This window comes from Coloeus monedula (assembly GCF_965178545.1).
Source record: "Coloeus monedula genome assembly, chromosome: 5".
Taxonomy (NCBI): domain Eukaryota; kingdom Metazoa; phylum Chordata; class Aves; order Passeriformes; family Corvidae; genus Coloeus; species Coloeus monedula.
The window spans coordinates 44,959,903-44,987,176 of NC_138785.1; the positions used below are offsets into that span (position 1 = coordinate 44,959,903).

Below are 27,274 nucleotides of genomic sequence, written 5' to 3' on the forward strand. Positions count from 1 at the left end.
AGGACCAGAAGAGCTGAGGAAGAAAAAAAAGCAGAGAAGCAAAAGTAATTATCTCATTATTATCTCTTTTTAAAAGAATCTAAGTATCTGATTTTCAGTTTGATTTTTTTTTCCTTGATTGCTGCTGTATGAAAGGCCTAGACAAACAACAAAACCTGGAAAAATTAAAGAGCCATCAGAATGGAATGGTTGCAGCGAACACTGAATGAACTGTGATCTTTGGCAGGATAAAGATCAACACCACAAGCTTTCAGCTGTAGCGATCAGTCGATACTTTCCAGACCATCCCCACGGTGACAAAGACAGAGGCATTTTTAAGTTGTAATTGAGATTAGCCTTGATACGTACAGTTGGAGCCATGCCTGTGAACTTTGCTAAAAGGCTGGCTATGTAAACTATCTATCATTCAGTTTCACATGAGCAGTAATCTAATGACACCACAAAAATCTCACTATGTCCCTTGCTCCACACGTTCAGCCACAGCAGCAGACTCATGCCAGGGCACTTCAGCTGTGGTACTGAAGTGTTTGCCTCCCAAGGTCTGGAGCCCCATATAGACTCTCCTGGGGAGCCCAAGTTTTGCACAGTGCTCAGTATTGTAGCCCAAAAACACTCCTGCTCTGATCCAGCTTACTAGATTTGTAGTCACGTGCTAACTGAAAACCCATACATAATAGTACTGACTCCAGCATGCTTTGGATGAAGCCCATAAACACACGCAAGATTGCTTTTCACAGATGGGAATAAAATATTTTGTTTGTTACTACTAAGCTAACCACAATAAAAATAAATAGTTCTCTTTCATGTGGTGATGAAACAAAGCAATCATGCTCTATTCCTTTTTTAATTATTAGGTTGAAAGATTCAGTGTCTTCCTGGCATGTTTAATTCTGAATCATATTCATCACATATATAAATAGCCAGCAACTGTATATAGTAGAGAAAGGCAGAGAGGAAGGTCAGGGAATTAGCTTGATGTCAAGAAAGCATTTCCTGTGGAGTCACCAAATCTGTCCTGGATACAGACTCCTCTGTTGGCATACAGGAGGCCTGAAGGCTACTGTGCCCTCATGCACCAGACTTGCCAGGTAAGTGTCTCCAACCTTGCTGGCATTTGGAAGCTTCTCCTCCTCAGAAATCACATAGGTGTAACTTACTTCTTGGGGCTTTGTAATAATGAGTAAAAGATTTTTCCTCTCTGCCTCATGTTATGGGCATTGCCACCACTGTGAAGAGACAACTTTAGTGCCGAATCCCCAGCAGCTAATCCACTGGGTCAGGGAGACTACCACAATATGAACCTTCTCCACTGAAATCCGAGTGGACAGATCCTGGAGGGAAGTGCTGGCTCTACTAACACTGAAATCCAGAATGTCAAGCCTAAATAAGTGGCAGCAAGTAATACCATGGACAGAGTGCTTAAAAGAGTTACAGCAGAGTTAAAAGTTGTAGCCAGTCACTAAAATCACACACTTTCTATTTGGTTTGCATTTATAAACCACTCTGCATAAACACAATCTTAGGCCAAGACTATCATTGCACAGCTTAGGCCATCAAGAAAATTATGCCTGAACCTCCTGAGACTTTTTGTTGTAACCTGGACATTGCCTTAACATTGCTGTACACTGTTTCGCTAACCTCAGACCCATGGCAGCTCTCAGCTGACTTCACAGAATCATCGAGGTTGGAAGAGACCTTTAAGATCATCAAGTCCAACTGTCAACCCAGCTCTGCCACTGTAACCACGATATCCTATCACCAGGCGCCAGGTCCAGACGCCTCTTTAGCATCTCCAGGAGTGATGACTCCACCACCTCCCTGGGCACTGCTATAGGTTGCAGGAACAAACTTATTTTCCACGCTCCCTCATTCGGGACGGCAGCAGTGGGCACGCGAGGGAGCCAGCCGCCTCCCGCAGCAGCCCGGCACGGCGGGGGCAGGGCCCTGCCGGGAGAATGCGGCCCGGCCGGTCCAGGCGCTGCCCCGGGCGGGTGATTTAGCCCGGCTCTCCAGCACCGGGACATCTCACGGCTTCTCACCCCGCGCGCCGGCCGTGAAGCCACACGCGGTTTAGGAACTGAAGCGAGGCCAGGCAGGTTTTGTCGCCGTCGGTTTTGAGTTTGAACCAGCGCACTTTGCCCGGCTGGAGCAAGGTCACCGCCTGCCCCGGCTCGGCCAGGGCCCCCTGTCCGCCGAGCCCCGCGCCCCCCCGGTCCCGTCGACAGCCCGCAGGAGGAGCGGTCGCCTCCCCGGTTGCCGCGGCCGGATCCTCCTCCATCCCGTGCGGTATTTTTAGCCGCTGACCCAGTTCCCCCGCTCGGCTACCTGCGCCTCTCTCACCGCCCGGCCGGGCCCCCCCGCCGACAAACGCACCGCGCAGGGCCGGCCCGGCCCCGCTGCCCGGCCAGCGCCAGGTGAGCGGAGGGGAAAGCGGGGCTGCTGCGGGGCAGGTGCGGCCAGAACACGGCGGCGGCGCCTCGCTCGGGACGGCCCGGCGAGAGCGCGGGGCTGCAGGAGGGGCGCGAGAGCCGCGACACCAACCCGGCGGCGCTGGCGAGGAGCGCACGGGCTGGTGCGGGCGCGGCGCTGTCGGGGCCTCCGCGGGGGCGGAGGGGGGGCGGTGCCGGCGGCGAGAGCGGCCGCGGCGCAGTTTTCTTCAGCGGCGCCCGATCTACAAGTGAGGGGCAGCGTGTGAGCGCCGCCGTAAGTGCTGACTTACTGTCTTTTACAGAAGTGTGAGTGCTTCTCTTTCTTCCCTTCCTTTTCTTTCTCTCCTCGCTCTCTCAGCGAGGGCTTCCCGGGGCGGCCGGATAACGGGGCACGGGAGCTGAGCGCGGCTGGGGCAGCCCGGGCGCCGACGTGCTGGCGGGGGAAGCGGGTCACTGCCGCCGCTCCGTGCTGCTCCAACTTGCTTTCCTTCTTTTCTCTTTGGCCATTCCCGCCCGCCCCGCTTCCGCGGGCCCCGGCGAGGTGAGGCTGAGCCGCGGCCTCGGGGAGCAGCGCAGGTGCGGCTGCAGCGAGGCCCGTCCCGAGGGGCCTTTCCCCTGGACTGCGGGGTCACAGCTTCGGGGGGCCCAAGTTGTGTGTTTGGAATTTTCGGTATTGAGAGATACGGAAATTGTATATTGCTGGCGTAGCTTTTTTAATCTAGATGAACACTGACACCGTGCTTGATACGTTTAAAATGCTTGCTCTTGTGCACCCGGGGTGCTTTGGTACTGCCCGACAAGCACGAACACTCCTGAGATTTTTAAAGGAGTATTTTTAATGGTCTCTCCTCTGCTTGCTGCTATTTATACCATTCAAGGTTGGCGAGGAGAGCCAGAGTTTGAAAAGGACATTGAGCTTTAACTTGATACCATTGTTCCAAGGCCAAGGCGAGAGAGCGCAGATATTTAAAATAAAACAAAACAAAGAAATGCCCAGAAAACAACCCCATGAAAACACCCTACTCCTCTGTTTTGCTACTGCATGATCAAAGCAGAGAACTGAGCATCCCCTTCTGGTTAGGGTATGTAGGTGATGTTCTGTCATGGGGTCTGAGCCTGTGCTTTGGTTTTATTATTTGTTTGCTTTATGCTTACGATGTGATGGAACAGTACAGCTGGTTAAACCCCACACCGGGGGATTATATGGAAGATGAAAGTCTCACTCTGTGGCAGATGCATGACTTTCACTTAGGTGAAATAAATAATTACTGGTCACTGCCTATGCATTGTAAGGTCTTAAGTAGTCGTAATGTAAAATATTAACACTAAGTCTAATGAAGTGGATGATACCTATGCTGTTGAATATATATTCACAGGTGATCAATTTCTTTCTTCTTTTTCTGAATTAATTCAATACACTGTAACACTTCTCTTCCTAATTGAGGAGAGGTAAGCTTTTCATATAGTGAAACTTAAATTTTGGGAATAGAAAAGCTTTAACCTTCAATACCTATATCACTAAGATTTTCAGAGTGGATGGTGATAACTAATATGATAAGTCTCTGTATCTGGATTGCTAAATAAGATTGGTATTAAAAATTGTTTATTCCTCATGACATGCACCCTGCTCTGGTGGAACTTCAGAGCAGCATTGCAGCGGCTGGCTCGCGTGACTGTAGCCACTGGGGTTAGCTTAGTTCTCCTAGTGCTAATTATCGTGGGTGAGCAATAGATTGCATTTGAGCTCTGTTTTTATGGAGTGTAATTGTATGTGTGGTAACAAGGCTGTACTAAAAATTCATATAGTCACTTTTAAAATATTGCAGAGCTCTAACTTCTGGCTGAGATCAGTCTGCTTCAAAACTGTGGCTGAAAACTGTGATCGCAGTCTGGTAAATCTGATGCTAAAACTTTACCTAATATGATTTTCCATTCAGGGTAAGCATTATTCTGTATGTAAAGGTTCCATATGTTGAAAATATTTGAACAAATGTTAAATTTTTAGTAGCTAGCCCCTTAAATGGGTTTCATGATCTTTCTGAGCAGTTGCTATTCAGTAAATAGAAAGCCTTACTGTTGGATGCATAACTGTTCCTTATTCTCATGTGTTTTACTTACAGCTGAAATCAATATCTGAGAATTGACTAACTGCAAAAGTGCAGTGTCAAGGCCTTGAAGAAGTCAAGATTTGACTGAGTAATGACACTGTAAATGCATTTGGGGCTTCTGTTTCTAACTCTTCCATTTTCTGATTTCAAACTTCCGTCTGCAACCACATATGGAAGAAGTGGGTTTCTTTTTTAGGCAGAGCCAAGGTCTTGTACAAAAATGTCAACTTTAAGGAGGCTTTTTTAAAAAAAAATCTTGTAGGACTTACTATTGAGCTGAGATTTAACTTGTTGGGTAGCTAATGGCCTCAACAATCCAGCAAAATAATTACTAAGATTTGTTATAGGAACTGTGGAATGCAGATTAGCCAGCTGATAGTGTGGGACTTATTTTTTTGTTTCTTTAAAAATAAAAACACACTTATGTTTTTATACATATATATGTGCCATGTACATGTATAAATGTATATGTTTTGTATAGAAATGTGGCATATTATATATTCATATAAGATGCTAAAGTGTACCACTGTTGTATTTTGATTGTTTGATGTTGAAAGATAATTATGTGAGCAGAAGTGCCACGTGTGGTATATATGATTCAACAGAAGCTCCTGAAGTGATTGCCTGCCCTACGTCCCTATTTCTGTTCCAGTCATTTTGTTCTATTTATTCAGTTTCATGATGCATCCTGATTTACTGTTTAATAGGGAAAATCAAGCATTTTGAGTTGCTTTTACCCCATTAATTCAGAGGATTACCTGGTGAGTTTGTGGAATGCTGTTCTATGGAGTAGTTTGGAGTTAAAGGTGGAAGAGGAAATGCTCTTTATTCTGCTTTGCTTGATTGCAAGAATTAGTGGTTCTTCAGTGTTTGTCGTGTGGAACTGGCACAGTTTGCTTTATGCAAACATTAACGTGAGAATGATAACAGCCTACTTCTTTCTAAGGGGGTGCTTGCACTGTGGAGTTTTTTCCTTTTCCTAATTTATGTATGAAGATGTTTTTAGACTCAGTAGTTGCTCTGATGGAGGCATGGGAAGAATTGTTTTCTGCTTTCCTATTTTTTCTGTGGTTATGGAGATGATTCCACAGAATATGCTATGCATAGGTATGCTTTATTATCTGACAAAAAAGTCAGTGCTAGTTGATAATTTTGTGTCCTCCAAGTAAAAAAATAGTATTAATTATGAGTCCTAGTATTCTACATGAGTGGGCTTTTTCAGTACCAAAAAGTTATGTCAGCATTTAAATCGTACTGTTCAGTGGGAAATTTCCTTTTTCCCATCCCTAGCACCTATCTTAACATCAGTTTTATTTCATGGACTTCTTCCCTTGAATGAATTGCCTTAATCCTTTTACACTAAGTTACCTCAAACTGCTTTAGTTACCTCTCTGGTTTTTGCATCAGGAAAAACTGAAGCTGCTCTTAGTGGATGACTTTGATGTGATCTGTGAGTTGCCCACTTGTATTGACCCCCCCCCCCCAGTCTCTGTTGTTATTCCTCTTTAGATGGTTCCTTTACATCTGTCCTTTTGTTTGGCTTTGTCATAGAATTTATTTTAGCCCTTCCAACTCAGCTAAGTTGCTCTCAGCAATCTTCAAATATTTAAACATTTCACAGCTGTTTTTCTTTTGCAATCTTAGATAACTATTTAAAAAAATGCAAACTAGCTCATTTTTGTATTTAATATAAGTGTGGATATATGGATTGCAATATGGTAATTGTGCAGGGAAATGAAACTAGTGCACTCAAGGCACTGGGAGTCGAGATTTTGTAACCCACATTGGATTTTGATGAACTAGTTCCTAGTGCAGACCCCTGTGAATGTGGCATACAGAGGTTGTCTGCATGCTCAGAGTGACAGTGGTCTTCAGCTGTACAGCAAAATCCCTGAGGTGGGGCAAAACAGTTGGAATGTGTGTGGTGTAGCACTTCATTCTAGTGGCTAGTATTCCTAGTATCTCTGATATCTTTTACTCTGTACTCTCTATACTGTGTCTAACAGGAAGAAATAAGACAAGCTTTCTTCCAGAGTCAGTTTCCCTTCTGTGATTGCTCCATTCATGTCAGTGAAGAAGTGGACAAGCCTTCTTCAAGCAAAACCAGAGTATTGAAGGAGGAATTGTCATTACTATGAAAAACATGGTTGTAGATACATTATATGTTTTTTTTCCCTGATCTCCTGTCAATGTATGAGGTCCATATAGTGTGTTCTGGACTTGTTAGTTTAGTTTGATGGCATTAGCTGACATCAGTGAGGTCTGGATAGAGTGATCTGTGAAATGGTGCTCCTTTTTTCTTCAGAAAAGAGATCAGCTGTAAGCCTATGTGACTGGCCAAAAAAGAAATTATTTACGTCACTGGGCTCCTAAAAGAGTGTGATTGTACTCTTGGATGAGTGTGAGTAGTTGCAAGTGTTAAAGACTGCCTTTTGCATCCATTCATCTCCTGTTGGTGCTGTAGCTGAAGCTGCTGCCTTGTCATGTCTCCAGTGTTGAATTGCAGCAGACTGAGTAATCTTGACTGAAGAATATAAAAAATAGGAGGATTTTGCTGCACCATCATTCCAGGAGGGTTTGGGAACTAAGGATCTGTATGCCATTGGGCATTCTGAGAGCATCGTGGTAAAGAGTATGGGCTGATGAATAAACTGCTGTTAAACAAGAAAGACAGTGACTTGTCCGTTAGCTATGGTTTGTGTGCCCATTCTCACAGTTAACATGATCTGCCTTTCTTATTTTATTTGCTGTGTACCTGTATGCTTCTGGTGAGTCAAATGTGATTACTCTTACCTGAGAATGCTAAAGGTAAGATAGTTGGACTATTTCAAGACCATGGTGTGAGACCATTTTTAAACTGGAGGTATAAATGGAAGATGCTGCTGTGCTGGCTTATGTATAGCACACATCCTGTTAATACATAGTCTACAAGAGTCATCAGTTCTTGGACAGAGTCTGAGTTGCTTGCTCTTAATATCTGATTCAGATGTTCTAGTGGCAGTGAAATATTTTTTTTACTGTGATTATTAGAGGTATTTGAAATACCATTGATGTGACTTTAAAAAGAAAGGCAGGAAGTGCTTTGATAATATTTTCCTCAGGTTAGTATTTTTCTTTAAAAAGTGTTTGAATTTACAGAATTACAGTTTTGCTGGGAAGTACCTCTTTCGAACCTCCAAACCGAAGTAGGACTACACCCTGTGCTAGATCAGGTCAGTCACGTCAGGGTGCAGCTGAGTCTTGCAGATCTGTAGTTGGAGGTTCTGTAATCTGTTTTGGGTATTCTAGCAAATAACTTTGTTTACAGAAAGAAATAACTTGAACTAGGATGGTTGATGAGCCATTTACAGGATTATAGGCAAGTGCTGTTATCGAAGTTAGTTGGCAGTTGTAGCCGGTTTTGGTACTGAACTCTTACAGGTCAAACACAGAGACTTTGAAGAAAATTGATTCAAAGTAAACTGTTGGTGGCCCTTGCCTCTGAAATGACACTGATCAGATGATTCATTCTGTCCCTGAGCAGGACCATAGCTCTTTATTGAAGTTCTGAATTGCAAGAAGATTGTAGTTCTGCAGTTTTCTGAATGCTGGTTCCTGCTCTAAGAAGTTCTCATATGCTCCCCTTTAAGCCTGTCCTTTCATCCAGCTGAATGAAGTTTTGATGTGTCAGATGTATTTAGCATTGCTTTTAGTTTGAGAGGAAAAAATTCTCCAAGTTTTCTGGGAGAAATTAGCATGAAACTTGACTGCTTTTAGTGGTATATGGTTAAATGGTGAAAAATTGGAAGACTGCTTAGTGGATATAAGTAATAGCTTGATAAAAAATTATTCTGTAGAAAAGTGGCATATATACAGTGTGTAAAAGTGGAAGTATGTCTGTCTTTACAAGCTTTATTTAAGATTTTTGGAGTTCTGGTAACCAGTGCTATGCAGTGCTCTGTGGAGCAAAAGCAACATACACAGCTGTTGTTACTTTTAAACTGTGTCCAGTTTTAGAGATGTATAAAGGATTGATTGGAAACTGTCAAAATTGGATATGTTTCTCACTTTGAGTTGCTTTTGTTATTTTCTTCTCCTGCTTATTTTATTACTTTTGATGTCTTGAATTCTGTGTTATTTAATGTCACTTCTCTGTAGTGGCAGTATTTCATACTGGTAGTTTTCTTGTGTCTGTCTTGACCTTTAAGTTGCTCAATTAAAAAGACAGCTTATGGCAAACTCATTCACCATGAACATTTGGAAATAACTGGGGTAGGTGTTCATTTTGGGAAATGCTGGCTGGTACAGAAAAAAAATATGCAGCATGCATCCCAGTATTAGGATTACTTATATCAATATTACTTCACCATTTAACTTACGAAGCAACATAAAACTTAATAAAGTAAAATAGTGTCAGGATGTTTTCCTCTTGAATCTTTGTGATGTTCTTTTGGGAAAAACTGAAGAATAACTTGAAATTTGGTTTGAAAGGCTTTTAACACTCCTCTCTGTCACAGGCAGTGCCTTTTTGGACTATCATGTCATCTGCAGTGATGTCACTTGGGGATTAAACTCTTCTGGTATTTTATTGATGGAGTTTTACCTGTTGCAAAGCATGAACTTCCCTGACACCTTCATTACTAGGCTTTTATTTAAATATTTGTTAAACCTTCTACTGATTTGCATTGGTTTTGTTCATACTTAAATTGTGCTCTTTGGGGTTAGCAAACCTAAATGTCACAGTTTTCAGAAAATGCAAGTTTTATTGAGTCCCATCATTAAATCAGTGTATAACTTTCCCAGAAACTAGATAACTAAATGTAATAAAAAGTGAACTGTTGCATCTTGATTCGCTGCCCACATTTGTCTGAAAGCTGACTTTTGTTGGTGAAGGAGCTGACAAACACATTAAAGCTCAAATAAACCCAAAACCCATTAAAGTGAAAGGATGGGTTGTTTGAAGAACTAATTTTTGCAGCAAGATGTATGCAGTATTAGGGTTGTCCCTGTGGAACGTAAAAACTAACTTCTGTTCATGATCCTCTATCTTAGTTCCTGGGAGTGTACGTTATGCTCAGCATTTTGGACTGAAATAGTGAGCTTGTTCAGCTGGTCTCTGGAATTAGCACTGAAATTGTCTTCTCATACTGTTTTTCGGCACAGAGATCTAACCTGGCTCATTAGAAAATCTTCTGTGGAGATTGGACAACTGCACTTGGTGTGCTTGAGAAAGCATCTTCTGTTGTCTTTGATGCTATGTTCAAGGTTCTCCATGTAAGGCTCAGTGCAGTTTGCTGCAGGTGATCCTTCCTGCTTTTTTGTTGTTTTGGTTTGGGGTTTTTTCTGTAAAAACGTTGGTTGAAACTAGATGGTGCTTTGTCCATCATTGCATGTGGACTTTGTGATTCCCTGTAAGAGGATTGGCAGCTTTTGGTTTTGCAAATATGCTGGTGTTCAAACCATTACTGGATTATTGTATGGCTGTCTTTGACTCCCCCCTTCTTTCTGGTTATTGCTTTGAGAAGAAAAAAAAAGAAGAAAAGGAATGCTTGTATTGAACTGCTCCTTTCCACCGTTTGGACATTAGTCTTTCAGTCCTGAGTGTACATGATTATTTCAAACTCCTGGCTGAAGCTCTTAATGGTCTTGTGGCTTCTTTATTGACACTGTCTAAGCAGGTCAAGCATTGACACTGCCTCCACTGTGTCCATCTCGAGTTGCAGGACAGTGCACCTTCGATACTGCTGGTTGATGCCTGTGTGATGCAGACCATTTCTGGATGTACTGGCCTAGCAGTTCTTGGCAGCATAAGCAGGCTCTGTCTCTTGCAGTGTGCTCTCATCTGATGTGTGCACTGGTTATTGCTTTTCTCCCATCAGTCATCAAGGATCTTAAAACCATTACTCTGTGGCTGACTTTTATCTAATCTTGGGAAGCCTATTGACTGCTGTTCCACTGTTGCAATCTTACCTAATTGCGCTAGAACTGGCTTGTCTGCGAGTTTCACCTCTGCAAGACGCCCTCGGTGCTGACTTGATCGTTTTATTACATTGTAGATATCTAGGAGGTGTCTACAAAACTTTGCAGAAATTTGGTGTTTCTTTGTGTTAGTACTATCTGAACAACTCCCTGTTTCATGTGTGCTCTCTACCAGATATTTTTAAGCGGGCAGCCTATATGGTGCTGTATCATCTCAGCTATACTTCAGGTGTAAGTTTGCAAGAGCTCAACTCTACTGCAGATTTCCACTAAAGAGAATGTTATTTTGTATGCTTTATTTGCTCCTCATTTAGTGCTACGAGCCAAACTTCCAGAACTTTATTCTTACTGCTTTATCTTTCAAGCAGTGTGGAAGGAACATGGATTGATTTATTGTCTGTGAAATCTCATCTTTTTCAGGTCTCTATTTGCAGCAGCAGCTGCCATCAGCCGCGTGAAGGTGCTGAAAGAAAATCTGTCGGTATGATTTGTAGTTCATATATTATAACATGTGACACAATTTAATGAATTTGTTGCCAGAATTGTCTGAGAATAATTCTTATATCACATAGGAGGTTACTTACTTACCATGTACTTTTTCTGATGCTGTGAGGGTCATTTTATCTGTTGCTGAGTTTCGGGTAATCAAATTTTTGTATCTACAGGTGGATTGCTGGAGTTGTTCCTTTGCAAGCTTTCCCTAAATGAAAGGAATTCCTCAGATATTTTGGTCTGTTTGCATCCTTACTTGTGTCTTGGTATAGAAGCGTCTCAAAACTACGGATGTTCCCTGTAGTGCATCTGTGTTTCCTCTGCTTTGTGTATTGTCATAAACAGTTCACAGGACCTGTTGAGGAATTGTTGTAGTTGAGTATTATGAAACTGAACTGTCTGGGTGTTGTCTCCTGACAGAGTATTATAATCAGCCAGAGCCTTGATGGCAGGAGATAATAATGGCTGGTTCTGCAGTCGGCATAGGTGGGTGGCCTTGGGCAGTTGGATGCCTTTAGGTATTTGCGCTCTCGGTATCTGCCTGGAAGGACAGCAGAGGCTTGCCAAGCAGTTGGGAAGCTCACCTACTTTAGCATGCTTGAATCTGTAGTAACAGAATGAATGTTCTCGCTCTGCTCTCATCTAATGAATAGCTTCTGATTTGAAGTTGTGCAGACCACTGCTTCACCTAAGGATTCTTTGTGCTCTGTAGATCCTTGATATTCCAGTAGCAGGTAGTACAAACCTTGTGAGCTTGGCAGTTTTCTCAGGAGGTTGGACATCCTTTTGGACATTCACTTCATTGTGTATACTGCTTGTGGTAGAAGCTTGCTTTTACCTTATTGCACAAGCAGACAGATGAAGATATCTGAGCAGTTTCTGTGTGTGGTTAGGACTAATTTTTACATTTCTTTCCTTGCCTTGAACTTTTTTGGGTTTGTGTGCCGTAGCTTTTGTGTAATAAAATGACCTGCTGCTCAGCAAGTGGGCTCCAAAGTCAAATACCATAAAGTCAGTCTTCTGCATTACAAATTTCTCACAGGTTTCATAATAGTTGTATTGGGCATAACTAGTATTTATTCGTGTTTCTCTGCTTTAATCAGGCCGCATCTCAGCACTTAAGAAGTTAGTAAGTCTGGTTCCAAATTTCAGGCATCTTGAGCTGGTAGTTCATTTAATACCTTAATTGCAAGGTGATAATTGACTAAGAGCTGTCTTCAGTTTCCTGCATGCGGAGGCTGTATTATTAGACCTTATGAAGTCTTGCTAAAAGCTGCCTCTACTGAAAGATGTATTGCAGCTTTAGCTATTACTTTAACAAGAAAAGTATTGAACATGTTTTTTGTTGTTGTTGTATTGGACTAGTAGCTTCCCTGCTTGCCCAGACAGCTGTTGGCCAAGTGCTTCAAGCACAAGGCAGTGGTGCATGCCTTGTTAGTTGGGGTCCCTGGATGTTTTTCAGCGTTCAGCTTTTTTCACCTGTCCCAACCTAGTGGCGATGAGTATTGTAATTCGTCTCCTTGGTGCCCAGCTATCTTTATTGCAGTGTCTCCTGTAAGCTGAACTCCCAGTATCACACAGCTCACACCGCTGTTGTGCTGGTTTGTAGGCCTTACTCTACCAACAGTGTGTAGTCACAAACACACATTTGTAAAAAAATGCACTTTTCAGACAAAATAAGCACTGTGGAGCCTTGAAAGGAGTGACTGTAGTGTAGTCAAAACTGAGAAGAGTGAAGGTAAGAAACTGCAGTGGTTAGAACAGCACTTCCAGCAGAACATTTGACACTTCAGTGGTATAGCTTGGCATGTGGGCATGCCTCCAGCATTTACCCTCCTAGGGGGTACCCTGTTGGTAAGGTGTCACCTAAATATAGTAAGCCTGTGTGGTGGGGGTGTTTTTTCCCCTGCAATGGGCTATTTTCAGTGCAAAGTAAGCAGGAAAGCTTTGCCTTCTACAAGGTCACTCCATTACAGGCTTCCAGATATTTCCAGTTGTTTAGTTTTCTTATTGAAGGCCATGTAGAAACTGTGGCAGACTTTGAGATCAATATTTCCATTCTCTAATATGTAATGGGATGCATATCATTGATAAAAGAGGTCTGATTCTGTAGAGGTCATTCCATAGTATCTGCATAAGTTATATTTAGTTCATGTTTCTATCTGATTGGTGTCAGAATAAAGCTACTGTTACAAACTGCTTGCTTATTTATAAATGCAGAGAATGCAAGGTTCCTGTAGAGGGGCAGCCTAGAATTTTTTCTTAAAAAAACTGGAGTGGAAAAGGTTTCTAGGAAAAAAAAAATCAGTTGCAATGTGTTCTTGATGGCTGGTTGATGATAGTTTTGTTTTGCCAACGAATGGCTTCATATAAAAGTAGGTTTGTGGTTGTCAAATGTAAACACATTTAGATGCCGTAAAGAAGTTTCTCCCATCTCCAGGACTAATGATGGTCTGCCAGTAGCAGAAGGTGGCTTGCAAAAGTGGTGGGCTGGCTCCTTCCCTGCACTTCTTGGGATGATCTTCTACCCCCAGGCCCCCCCACACTTCCCAAAAAAAAAAAAAAAATTAAAAGTGCAGTATTCATGTCTGTCCCTTTCTATTTACTTATGAGTGAACACTTGCAACAGTGTACAAAGGGGCATGTCCTTGAATCCCTCAACTGTTAATAGCCCTTCAGTGTATGGGTTTCCTTTTCTGTTCTTGTTTTAGAGAAGTCATAGATGGCAAATTTCTCTTATTTTGTGCCTCAGAATAGCATTGAATAACTCAATAATCATACAATCTATTAAGTGTAGAAACCCTGTGTTTTTTCATTCAGCAAAAGAGTAGCATTTTTAAACACAGAAGTAGTAGTGAGGAAAAGGGAAAATGTCAAATGATGTGCGTCTGTCTACTCTTGTGAAGAAGGCTGTCATTGAAGTGGTTATGAGTACTGTAGTATCTTTTCCATGCTCTTCAGCTCTTTCAGAAATTGCTTTCAGAAAGAGGCAAAATGGCCTTTGTACTCAGTGATACTGCCTGGAGAAAAATTTAATCTCTCTGGACTAACGGCTGCCTTTCTACAAACCAGTGACTTTGAGGTTAATGTTTAAATATTTAAATAGATTTGGCATGTTGCCATTTAAGTGGAACAGAATGTGCTTAACCCTGAAACTCAAACAGTTCCCTGGGTAGCCAAAAAAATAAATAAATTACTCAATAGTGCAGTGGTCTGGTAAATTGAAAGATTATAATTTAATGCTAATCCTGAACAGGGGTATCCTGAAGGAGGAATATCTGTCTGATTTTTTTCTATTTAGTTGAGGGGAATTTTTATGGATGTTATTGGAACTTTTTCCAGAAGTTCTTAGGCTAAATGGTAGCACTCATCTGTGGGTCAAAATCCAGTATAAACAAGTTCTAGCGTAGGGTAGTAAAAATCGTCCTAAAGGACACTGATCTGCATGAAGGAACCTTAAACTTGTTGAAAACTGGGTAACTTGCTAAATTTGGATGATTTTATTTTTAGTTCTCTTTCTTTGGGTTGGAACGTAAAGGTTAAGCAAAGGTTTGATGCATGTAAAACTCAAGTTTAGTTTGGGAGTCTTGATAATTAGGACTTGAAATGGAAGAAGTTAAAGAAGAAAGGTAAGAGCAAGTGCACCTGGCATTCTTCACATCTCTAGGTTAATCCAGAGGACTGGGTTGCCAGTGTCTGGAAAAGAGGTGGGAGCTTTGATCCTGACACTGTATTTCTAATCCAGTCAGATTCTGACCTTAAGCTTACCAAGAACTTTGCTAAAAGCATCCCACTCATGGGAGCATTTTCTGCTTCTTGTGCCAGATGATGCAAACCCAGGTTTTCTGCCAAATATCCCAAGGATTTTCTCATTTTCTTCAAATTTTACTCTGTTGACTGCATGCTCTCAGTAGTTGAGAGAATGAAGCAGTGTAGAAGGCATGCTAAGGTAAGCTGGGCTGGACAGGAGAGCCAATCTTCTTTCCTCATCTTGCTTTTTTATACAAATCTCATGTTCAGGTTAAACAGGTATGTGAATTTTTTCAACATGTATAGATGTGAAACCTCACACTTTGGACCTCTTAATGAAAATAATTATGAATCCCATCACTCCAAACCTATGAAAGAAGTATTTGAGGCTGCAACAACTTCCTAGACAAGTTAATATTTTACTTAACTCTGATTAAGTTGTGTGGTATTTGTATTACAGCACAGAAGTGAAATTGTCTGGGCCAGTGTTAGGTGTTTGGTTGAGCTCATGTTTGCATCCTAAAGAAAGGAATGATACTGCAAATGGCTAGCACAGAATTCATGCATCACATACTATGATGGCATTCATGTGAACCAAAGCAGGGGGTCCCCTCAAAAATGGTTAGGAAATCTGCACAGCACCAAAAAAGCATCCTCTACATGAATGCTACAACTCTAAAACTGGTATGAGCTACTTACTCTTTTACATCATCTGTGTCAGTAGTTGGAGACAATTTAATGATAGTTTAATGTATTTGGTGACTTCCCTATAAATAAAAAAAAAATTTCTACTTAGATAACTGTTTCATGGGCCATTTCAGGAAGGGAGGACAGAGAGACTGCTTTTGGTTGACCACCCTCTTCCTGCTGGTGGTGTAGAGGTAAAGGGAAGATCAAACCAAAAAAAAGTTTACTTTTGAGTGCTTTATAGAGGGGTAGTAAAAGGACAATCTGTGTTTCATTCAAGAAATAACACATTAAATGCCTCAGCTAGAAAACTTTTAGTAGGAGCTTTTAGGATGAAATTTTTAAATGTTACTTCTGAAGAAAAAGGCTCTTTTCTACCCCTTGTGTGTTAAATTAGATGAAGGAGAACAGTGTGTTCAAACTGTCCGCTTAATTCTCAGAAGATTACAGTGATCTGTGCCTGGTGCTGCTGTGTGAAGTCAGCTTGCTCCAGCAGCACTCTTGAGCATCCTTAGTCTAGGAAAACTTTTCTTTAGGGAAAAGACTCTAGCAGTCAAAAGTGGTAGTCAAGAAATTGGAAAATCTTGTTCAGGAAAGCACGCAGATTGCAGATTTAATCAGTTTACAAAATATGAATGGTTGGGTCAAACAGAAGATACATTTGGATCTGTTCTGAAGAGAAGAAAGAGGGGAGGTTGTTGGTAATCACTTTTTTTACAGGGTGCTATTTGGGCTATATTTAAATAGAGTGAAAATATGCTCATCTCCATGAGGGAGATTGTTATGGGCAAAATGGGGAGTAATGAAGTAGAAACATCAGTCTAGAGCTCAGTATTGACTAACCTTAAAGTGCAGCTTTTAAGAAATCCTAAAAGTCATAATCAAGCCATAACAAGTTCAACTAGGGACCAAGGAAAGTCAGGTAATGATGAGGTGATGGCAGGCTTGGCCCAGCAGTGGAGGAATGGCCTGTGTGTGCAAGCTTCAACTGGTGCTGATTTTATTTTGGGGCTGGTGTTAGCACAGGGTTGTTAGATGACTTTGGTTAACATACCCTGCCTTGTCCTTTGTGCCAGCTGAGCAGCAGCAGGATTTACCACCCAGTGATTCTGAGCGCAGAATGCTTGTGCTCAGGGTGAGGTTCTTCAGACTGAGTATCCTTCCAGCCAATAGATATATACTTAACTGCTTTAGTTCCTTCTGATTTCTGTGTGTTTGTGTGTTGTTTTTATTTTTCTCGGAGAGATCATAGAATCATGGAATGGCCTGGGTTGGAAAGGACCTTAAAGGTTATCCAGTTTCAACCCCCCTGGCATGGGAAGGAATATGTTTCATTAGACCAGGTTGCTCAAAGCTGCATCCAGCCTGGTCTTGAACGTTTCCAGGGATGGGGCATCCACATCATCTCTGGGCAACCTCTTCCAGTGCCTCAACACCCTCACAGTAAATAATTTCATCCTAATTTCTGATCTAAACCTACTGTCTTTCAGTTTGTAACCATTCCCCTTTGTCCTGTCTCTACATGCTCTTGTAAATAGTTTCCGTCTTTCTGATAGGCTCCCTTCAGGTAATGGAAGGCTGCAATTAGGTCACCCTGAAGCCTTCTCTTTTCCAGGCTGCATAATCCCAATTCTCTTAGCGTTGATGATTATAGCCTGCAGATAGCTATTCCAGGTGGTCAGCTCTCTACTTTTGTATTAATTTTCTGGTGTAGTGTTTTTCTGATGGTAAGCACAGTGAACTAGTAGTCAGTATTTGAGGCTGTGAGATGGGATCTCAGTGACAAACTGACACTGTGTAGTGCCAAAGTCTTGGCTCTTCCAGTATCACGTTCTTCCACTGGTAACTCTGTGGAGCTGTAGTATGGTGTGTGTTAGGTGGAGTTCAGAGCCTGTTGCCATCCACTTAAGTTTTGCAAGGCAGAAAGAAACTTGGATTTGCCAAATGAGTTTGATACCTTGAAGAACTTAAATGCTACAAAGCTCATTGGTATAGAGGGGTTGTTGTCTAAGAACATGGGATAGCTGAAAGAGTTGTTTCCTCATCTGAGAGCAATCATTTTATTTATTTAGTCTCTATTGCTAAAAGGATGTCTTAGTAGTGTAACTGTTGTCACATATTTCTCTGTAGGCAAAAGAGTGAGTTGATGCTTTATTCCTTCTTCCATAATGGTGCATTTTCAGTTCTCACTTATAATTAAACATAACTGCATCATTTCTTGTAATACTTTTGTATCACCAACTGGATGCACATTATGCACTGGATAACTTAGATTCATAACCTCTTTTCTGAACTATTGGAGGTTGTTTTTTTTTTTTAAGTGATTTTTTGATTAAGATATTTCAATTGGCTTCATTCCTTATATCTTGAAAACCCAGTCTTTGAACTGAATAAATTAAATGAATGCAGAGGAATTTCTCACTCAAAAAGAGAAATTATCATGAAATGTTTAACTCTTCAACTCTAAGTTTGTGTACCCAAAGGTAGTGGTTTGTCTGTGTTTAAAACATTGTCAGTAAGCACATACCACTCAAATGGCTTAATTTGAATTATGAATGTGTTACAATGGAGTTTAATATAACCATGGTAATTTCACATTTAAATTGACTTTGTTAAAGTGTACTTGTTTGTCTTTATTGCAACTCTCTTATTCCCTGAGGAAAGAAATATTTTCAGAGGGTAAAAGTAACTTTAACACTGTTTCATATAACTAATGTATTCTAGTTTTCCTTTTTTTTTTCTTCCCACTTTTCCTGCAATGCTGAATTAATTTAGAAGCCTAGAGTAAATAGGTGTAGCAGGAACTTACACACTTCCAGGTTAATTATACGATGTGGTTTAATTAATTGAGTAAAGGGAAGTCTTCACTGTTTTAGAAGCACCATATTCATCTTTCCTTGCCTGTAGCAGACAGGAGTTAAGAGACTGCAGTTTATGTCACTTAGAAAAGGTGAGGGAGAACTGTTAGTGCCGTAGGGCAAAAGTGAATAATTGTTTGACGTGTTGCAATGTGACTTTTCCAAACAACTGTTCTTTTTTTGGGCTGTCTGAAGGTAGGCTAAAATTACATTTATCCAAGCTGCTCTGCAGACTTTCCAGTATTAAATTCTCTTCTAGGGAGCTGTATGTTGTAATTTGTGATGCACGGGGGAAGGACAATGACAGTGGGGGAAACGCTTGTGTGTGTTTCTCTGTAACCTGGAGCACAGGGTCAATGTTTCACCATCACAGCACCTGTATGTTCTGAGCACCCAGCGCCTTGTGGAGCCCTGTGCAGACAGCACTCATGGCAGGGGCTACAGAAGCTGCTGGGCACAGCAATTGCTCTGAAGTAACTGTGTAGCCTGACTGTATTTGAGTTGTGGTAGCCCAGAGCTGTATGAAAACAGCAGTTTCTGGTTTTAAAATCTTATGAGTTCCTCAGTTGCAAAAAAGTGAGTTGAGTAAGTCCCTCATCCTCTTACTTCAGACCTGGCCAGGCAAAGGTGTTCTTACTTTAACTAGAGGTTTTGTCTCTCACTGTGAACATATCTGAAGTGTTACAGAAAAAAGACCTCTTTGCAAATATCATTTGTCAAATTTGTGAAGTCCTTGTCAAACCTGCTCTCTGGAAGTGTTGGTAGCATGCAGGGAGCTTTTGATGCAGGGCTGGCAGAGCGTCTTAAGGAAAATTCCTCAGCCTGAGCCTTTCATTGCTGCGTGGCTGAACTGATCTTTGAAAGTTGAACTCTCATGAGAGGACTCTCAGTAGTCTGGCTTCTATGGTTTTGTTTTGCTTTGGTTTTTCTTCTTCCCTTGCTCTCACTGATCACTTGTGCTCTGCTGTATGTTACTGAGGAGAGCTTTTGATGAGTAATCTAATTCAGCCTTGACTTGTCTCTTTTAAGGAAGGCTTGTGTTTTGACTATCGTAAGTAGTTTGTGGGGTATGTTTCTTTCCACAGTGCCCTAGTGTAAGTTGCTGTTATACACCAAATAACTTTCCGGATTTATTACTTGAAGTTGTCTGTTCCATAAACATAGAAGCATGCTTTTATATGTGTCACTTACAGTTTATTCTTTACTGCTTAGAGGTTGAAAAGATTATTAGCATTTTCTGAAGCTGTTTGCTTACAAGTGTTTTAAAGTAAATCTTTTAGCTGTAAAAATTACGTAGAAGGTGGTAATATTTGTGAGTGAGGTTTGGTGGCTTGTACTGAATGATAAGCGTGTATTATCATTGATTTAATGTTCCCTGGTGTGTTAAATTTTACAGCTAAAAGAGAAGTGTTAGTGGCTTCTACAATTAAGGCTAAAAACATGCCAGGCTGGGAGACAAATGCCAAACAACCCCCTTCAAGTAGTTTCTATATGTTGCTGACACATTATTTCCTGGAAGGCTGATTGATGTGTTGGCAAAACTAGTATAATATGCCATTTTCTTTTAGAAGTTTAGAAAGAACAGACAAGTTCCAGTTCTTAAAATGGAGAGTTCAGGATGATAAAGGGCCTCTACTTAGTGGGTTTTTTGGTATTCTCAGTATTTGAAGTGATCTTTGATCATTGATCTTTGCATACTAAGGTTTTGCTTTTCTAAGTCTGTTGGATCTTTTCTGATCCTGCTATCTTTAGCTAAGCTAAAATACTGAAACAGGATCTTCCAGTATTTGATTTCTAAATTAAAAGGAAATATCAGTCAAACCTTTAAAGGTGATAAAGGAAATGTAATTTGTTTCTCTTTATGGAAGGGGGGAAGACTTAAACCTAGAACGGGGAAAAAAAGAGGAAATTACTATTGTCAAATGTATTCAAGCCAACACAGTTACTGACTTGAATGTATTATTGAATTGTAATAAATATTTTGTTTGTAGACAGGAATAACGTAACCTACAAACAAGCATTCCATGCTCAAGGACAGAGTTCAACATCGGGGGCAAGAAAATCAGTGACTGTGTAAAAATTCATAGTTTGAGTGATAGTGGGCTGGCTGCCTCTTGCTGCCTCAATCCTTTGGTGATTCAGGGGTTTTGTCAAGCAAACAAGTAGCCACAGCTTCGTTTTAACTTTTAGCTCTACTGTGATTGTTTCAGGAAGAAAGGTAAAAAACCCCAGACTCTGCAGGAGGAAAGGCTGGATGCAGCAGTCTGTATATGGATCTCTGTTAGATAAAAGTAAATTATTTCTAAAGATATCCCAGAAGTAGCTTTTGAAGGATTGTAGTGCAGTGATAATATCTAAAATTTATGATTCTCTTTTTTAGGTTATTTAGCAACCTTTTAAGAATAGTATCTATTTTCAGTATTTTATCATTCTGACCCTGAAATGGTAGAGGAGGAATTAATTTTGTTCCTGCATTTCTCTACCTCACATCTTCACCTGTGGCTTTCTGTTGTCATAGAGTAGGACTGGTAGCAACGTTTTTTCCAAAAAGCTGAAGATTTTTCTTAATAAAATGTCTTTATCTTATTGATGCTGAAAGGTGAAGAGTGCATGCAAGACAGTGCGTGTATGTCAGGAATAGTGTCTTAAACACTTAGTCAAAGTGGAAGCTGATGCTCATTATCAGGTGTCCATCACAGCCAGGCAGATTTTGCCTGTAGCATAGTGGGCTAACATCTCTGGCCAAAAGGTCTGGAAAAGCACATTAAGCTGAATGTGCTTAAATATTTAACGAAACTACTGTGGACTCTGACCTAAAGCCCCTTCTGTGTGTAAGCACAGATATGTTTTTCAAACTGAGAAGGGGAAATCATTGTCACAGTTCACTAATGTGCTGCTTTTCATTTCTCTCCAAACCAGATAATTTCCTCAGCAGATGGAGAGAAGGGGAGTGCAGGCTGTGGAGGCAGTGATGGGGTCCACAAACTTTGATCACTACTATGATCTGAGGGACCGTGGGATCTGAAGTGATTGCATAGTGCCGATTGTTGGCCAGAATTATATGATTCTTGTGCATCTTGTCCTGTTCCTGGTCACTCTGCTGTAGATGAAGCTGTCTGTGACAACTCATTCATGTGCTTTTAAAGCAAATGTGCCCACTTGTCTTGCAAGTGAGGCCTCCTGATTTCTAGCTTTCAACTTGACTCTGATTTACCCATGAGGCTTTAGTTAGTGAAAGCAGGTGATTTGTATTTGCATCAGTACAGTGGCTGAATTTTGTTCTGTGTGAGAAATACACTGTTGCCACTAAAGCACTTAACCAATACCGGAAAGTCTGCAAGTGCCTTCTGTCAGAAGCAGCTAGTGACTGGTATTTCTCTGTATATATTCTTTCTAAATAAGCATGACAGTACTGGCATCTTGTTTCTTTCTGAATATGGTAGGTTATTCAGCAAAAAGTGTTCTTGTGACTCTCACTCGCCCCTGACTCTTTCCCCCCAAGTCAGTAGTCTAAAAGCCAGCTTTGCTGTTCTCCTCTGAGTGAGGACTTCTGTTGAGACACCCTTTTCCAGAAGGGGCCTTTACTTTTCTTCCTATGTTGACCAGAACTTTCGGGTTTTTCCTAAGCACCTAGAGTGTGTGAACTTGTTGAGGTTTATTGTAATTGTGGGGAAGATGTGGCAGCCTGCAGTCAGGAGAGTCTGGTATTGGGGGTGTCCTGTCATCCTGATGATACTCTTTGTAGTTGTTACTGTTCAAGTCAGAGTGCAGCTGTGATTGCACAGCTACATCTGCTTGGTTGTTAAATCTGCTTAGGTGGTTCATCTTGTGTTGGAGAATCTGTCCTGGACCTCAGCTGGCTCTGTGCATCTTGGTAAAGAGGTGGAATGTCATGCCAGGGCTGTCAAACTCTTGTAGCTCATGTGATATGGGAGACATGAAACTTGGCAGTTTGAAAGAAGTCTGGTGGTGAGACCACAGGAATGTTCTCTAAGTTGATATTTGGTTTCCCCTTCCACAGTTAATATTTTGGATACATTGACGACCTAGGTACATGCAAGATGGGTCTGCCCAGGCCATGGGTGAGTCTATGCAAATACAGACTTCTGCTCATGGTTCTGGTGCTGTAATTTCAGTCAGCAGAGCCTGACTTTGGCTTTGTATTGCATAGTTTGATTCAGAATAGAATCAATTCACCTGCGGTTGGTTTGGGATCCAAATTACTTGCTGATCTAACTGTTGATTTACATACATTTGATGTTGAAAACTTAAGAGGGATCTTAGTAAATATATTTTGTGTTATTTAAAGAGTGAGAATTTTATAGTTAAATCCTAGAATTGTATTTTGTCCTTGTAGCCTATAAATGAGTTACACTTTATATCAAAGATAAAGGTAGAGATAGGCATCTGAATAATCAAGTTAACCTAACTGCAAGCTCCAGTGTATTTTTGCACTGAATCAGTGGCTGTGATAACACTTGTGATTGTTTTGTCAAATAGCTTTTAAAATCTCTTTTTCCATTGTGTGGTCATATAAGCAGCATACAGATACTGACATACAAATAAACCTGAATACTGAGGTTTATTCTATTTTATTTCTGCATGTGGAGTCTAATGCTGAGCAGGCTTGTTGAAGTTAGCACAGTGTAATAATGGTGTTTCTTGTCTTCGGTCTATTCCATGCAAAATAACTGAACCACGTGATAGGATGAAGATGTAAAAATTGGCTGCTAAGCTGGTGCTTAGCCAATCAGGAGAAGGCACCGATGGTAGCAGTGTTCTTGTGTTAGGAAAGATTACTGTTTAAACCAAAACATGCTCCCTAGCTTCTTGATATGTGAATGCCACTTTATTCTCTCTGTATAAGGCTCTTTGCTCTTTCAGTGGAGTCTGTGGGAATGTCTCAAGTATATTGGAGACACAAAGCATTCTCACAGAGTTTCCAGCCTCTCTATTATAGCATGTGATTGGCTTGGATTTAGTTTGTATTACCACCTGCTCTGTGAAATTGCAGTTTCTTTATAGACATGGAATTGCATGTTTGTATATCTAAATACTTTTTAGGAATGAGTGTAGCTTGTCCACAGCACTTAAATTTGTTAGGAGCCAACTTTTAATTTGAAATGTGGATGGGAATAATTGAAAACTCCAAATACTCAGTCTTGTTATGCAGACTTGAAATTCAGGGACATGGTGGGGAGAAACACACATTGGTTTGGTGCAACTACTAAAACAGAGGCGGGTGGTAAACTGGTAAACTTAAAAATTTTAGAAACTGGAGGTTTAAGCAGGCAGTTGCTCTTGCTTCTGCCTTAGGTGGGGAGAAGAAGATTTTATGAAACAGTTCAGGAGACTTTAGTACAGTTTAATATTATGAAAACCTTTGTTTTTCTACCTTTCACACCTTCCATTCTCTGTATTGCAATGATTTGTGGAGAAAATAGACAAAGGACTCAGTCTAACAATTTCTGTTGTGAAAGGCTTGATTGTCTGACGTACAACTTGATTTTTAGATCACTATGTATGCCTACGTAGAGGTTGTTTACCTGTTATGGGATAATTTAAGAATACACATTTTTCTCCTTTCTGATTTAAAAAAAAAAAGTTTTTTTCTTAAAACCTTATCAGTGGTCAGAAATTAAGTACTCAGGGTACCAGGCAGTCTGTCATGTGCAAGATCAGAAGAGCAGGACTAACTTGAGCACTTAGTACTTGCCCAAAGATTGAACCTTGGCCTCCTGCATGACAATTGTTCCAGTTCCTGGGTACTAGCTTCCCTTCTGACTTCTGGCATACCTAGTTTTGACTAGGAACTTCCTTGTAGGCGGAAGAAGTTCAGCCCAAGGAATCTCATTGTCACCACCCTATTCCTAGAACTGTTTTGCAGGCTACTGTTCCTTGTTACTTCTTGCAGCAAACTTTTGAACTATTTTAAATCTAACCACCAAATACTGCTTTGCAGTCCTGAAGGCTTTGCTGTAGCTGGACTTTCCAGAGGATGGAAGCAAGTGGTTTCCAGGTGCCAATCCCTTCTACCCCTGCTTCTTGTGAGGCAATTTCCTCTGGAGAAAGTTCCTAATGCAGCATTAATTGCTTGTAGTTGACATTTGTGAGCAGCGTACTACCCAAATGGCTTGTGAAAACACCACTGGTATGTTTAAATTGGCTCAGAGAGAGCAGAACCCCAGTGGTGGATTTGAAGGGAAAACATCAAGGTAGAAACAGCCTCCTTTTCCAGGAACATCCCGCGATATGTGATGAAAGAGGGAGAAAGCACTCTTAGATAGTCTCTAAAATTAGAGAAACAGAAATGAGAGATCCAGTGGATCTTGTGGATTCTCCTGGATGTTCTGCTCAGCTCAACTTTTTTTCCCTCAGCTTTTTGCACTTAGGGCTATGTATTTTCCTAGCAGGAGAAGCTTAATGACTTTTCCCCCTATTTATTTTTTAGGATTACTCAGCACTGGGTGTCTGTTTTGGTTTGGGTTGGGTTTTTTTTATTTTGGTTTTGGTTTTTTTTCCTCCTGCCCCTATGTAGGCAACTCTTCTCTATTCAGGCTGCTGCAACATTCTGAGATTTCATTTACCAGAGGAGTTGTATCAACAAGCTGTGCATGCAGAGTCCTGATTGAGCAGGACGTGAGGATCCTTGTTTGTGCGCTGTGAATTGGTGGATTTCTAGATGGAAATTTAGAAACTGTAGCATTATTGGCAAGCTTTGTTGAACTTGCTGCTGGTAGAGGAAATAATTCCATCATGCAAACTTAAACAAACTGAGATTGCTTTCAAAAGGAAGTTGGTTACCCTTCACAGGACAGTATTTGGTTGTGCAAGTTTAATTAACTTTTACTAGGTACCTGAGCATCAGTTTTTTGATAATTTTTTTTCCAACAGTGTTTCTTCCTCATTCCATAACACCCCCAACCTATGCAATGTGCAGCCCAAATACATGGCCATGTGTGAGAATTGTTTTCCGGCTTCTTTAAGATGAAATGCAGGAGTTTCTTATCTGTGTTCCAAACTGATGTCAGCTGTATGAAGTTAGTCAAGTATGCTTCTTTGGGTTAGCCCTGTGTAGGAGCTTTCCACCTGCACTGCTGAGTGGTGAAATACTTGTCTTACCAAAATGTTTCTGATTTGCCTTTGATATGGATGATAGTTTCATAGATTTCTCTACTGTTAAGTGACTGTTTGACCCAGAAGCTGCCATTTGGTGCTGATACTTAGCAGAACTAAATAATGGAGGTCTGTGATCAACATAAATCCAAGAAGTAATGTTCTATCTCAGTTAATGATGGATATGTATTATGTCCTTGGATGAACAGCCTGGAAAGCACAGCTTTGGAGAAACTTCTGCATAGTGATGCTTTAAACCCTGTTGCTCTCTACAGTTTTGAGCCAGGAAAGCTTTGAGTTTTGACTGTAAGAATATCAAGGTATCATTTAAATAGAATCTTTGTCTGTCTCTGTGCAGAGTCTATAGAAGTTCCAGTAATCTTTTTCCTCTTAAGCCTTTTTTAGATAGTACTAATGAGAAGCTCCTTTATCTGTGTTCTCCCAGTTATTTACTGTTGCAGATTTGCATGTCTTAAATTTGTTTTAGCTCAATAAATGGTATTGTATAGGTTGCTGCTAAGAAGACTGGATGTCTGGTTTTAGAATGACTGCTTAAAAGTGTACCAGATCAGAGTGATGACCTCTAAATCATCATGCTACTGTCACTGCCTGTATGCAATTTTGCTCCTTCAGGCTTATAAAGCCAGTGAAGGCAAAGCCAAAAGAGTCAAATGTGAGGTGAGCTGTATTGCAGACTGAGTAATTTATACATGGCAGCAAGTCCTAAAGACTGCTGAGGACCAATCCATGTATATAAGTGAATTGCCTGACTGAGGATACTGTATGGCATAAGTTAATGTGTGATCAGTCCTTGTAGAAAAAACAAAGCTGACTCTCAAAAAACCAGCCAGAGGAAGAGAGAGGCAGTTTTTGCCTCTTAATCATGAGGCCCTATTAGGTTGTCTAGTCAAGGGTTATGATCTAGTTTGTTATAAAACCAGAGGGTTGCTTTTTCACTTGGTAGCACAGAGGCAGTGCCAGAGCATGCAATGTCCTCTAGCTGTGCATATCTCTCATGTAATGGAAGCCTGTACAGAAGCTGAAACTCACTGGGGAACATCAAGTATGGATGTGGCACTGGTTAGTGTAACACTTCTGTCACTGCCTGTGGCATTTATTTTAGTCAGTCTTGAGTTGAAATCAATGCTAATGTTACCATATAACAGGTAACTGTAGTTCCAGGGTGTCTGCAATGATGTGATGATGTACATACGCTTTACTCTAGTGGGAAGTTGTCAAGTCAGCTGTTAGTTGAAAGGGAAGAACTTCTTGAGGACTTTACATTTGAAGTTGTAACATCCTTCAGCTCCCTGATTAAAGTTTCGGAAGAGGCTTGACTGTACTGTAAAACAACATGTAGCCTATAACAAGCACCATTTGGATTTTAAGCTTGCCTTTAAGCAAGTTGATTAAAGGAAAAAACATTAAAATAATGGATTGTCACCACTTGAGTTTTAAGGAAGAAATTTATAATTCTTTTCTAGACTGCACCATTGTTGTGGGATCTCAGATGGACTGACAGGATGATTTCTGTACAGGAGCTCTGAGTCCCGTTGTTGCCCCACAGATGCAGAACCCCCCCTTTCTGGGAGTGTCGCTGCTCAGGGCTCAAATGGAGCCCCATCCCAAGAGCCAAGGAGAAACTGCAGGGCACGAATGGCAGCCTGAATGTCTGGATCCCTCTCAGGGGATCCCTTGGATAACCTTGCCCTGGCAGTCTTTCAAGCAACATGTGCCCAGCTTGCCCTTTGTTCCAGTCCTTCACCGTCAAGGTCCTGGTGGAATTTCAGCCTTTGTGGGGCTGCAAGCAGCCTGTCATCAGCTGTGTCAAGGGGCACAGTGAGCTTGTGTTTTCCAGAGAGCACCAACTGCAGCC

At 41.1% G+C, this 27,274-nt stretch overlaps 1 protein-coding gene across 8 annotated transcripts in view; it reads left to right on the top strand.

Annotated features, from left to right (window-relative positions):
- Positions 1-2,350: 2,350 nt before the first annotated feature.
- Positions 2,351-27,274, top strand: part of MTUS1 (microtubule associated scaffold protein 1) — a 121,785-nt gene continuing 96,861 nt past the window's right edge. For 5 of the 8 annotated variants that reach the window (XM_082282120.1, XM_082282125.1, XM_082282126.1 and 2 more), the window contains exon 1: positions 2,630-2,735. The gene's annotated coding sequence lies outside the window, so the exon portion shown is untranslated. Of the gene's footprint in view, positions 2,415-2,623; positions 2,736-4,255; positions 4,368-27,274 lie in introns of those variants that run through there. The other 3 variants (XM_082282122.1, XM_082282124.1, XM_082282123.1) reach the window with 3 other exon arrangements.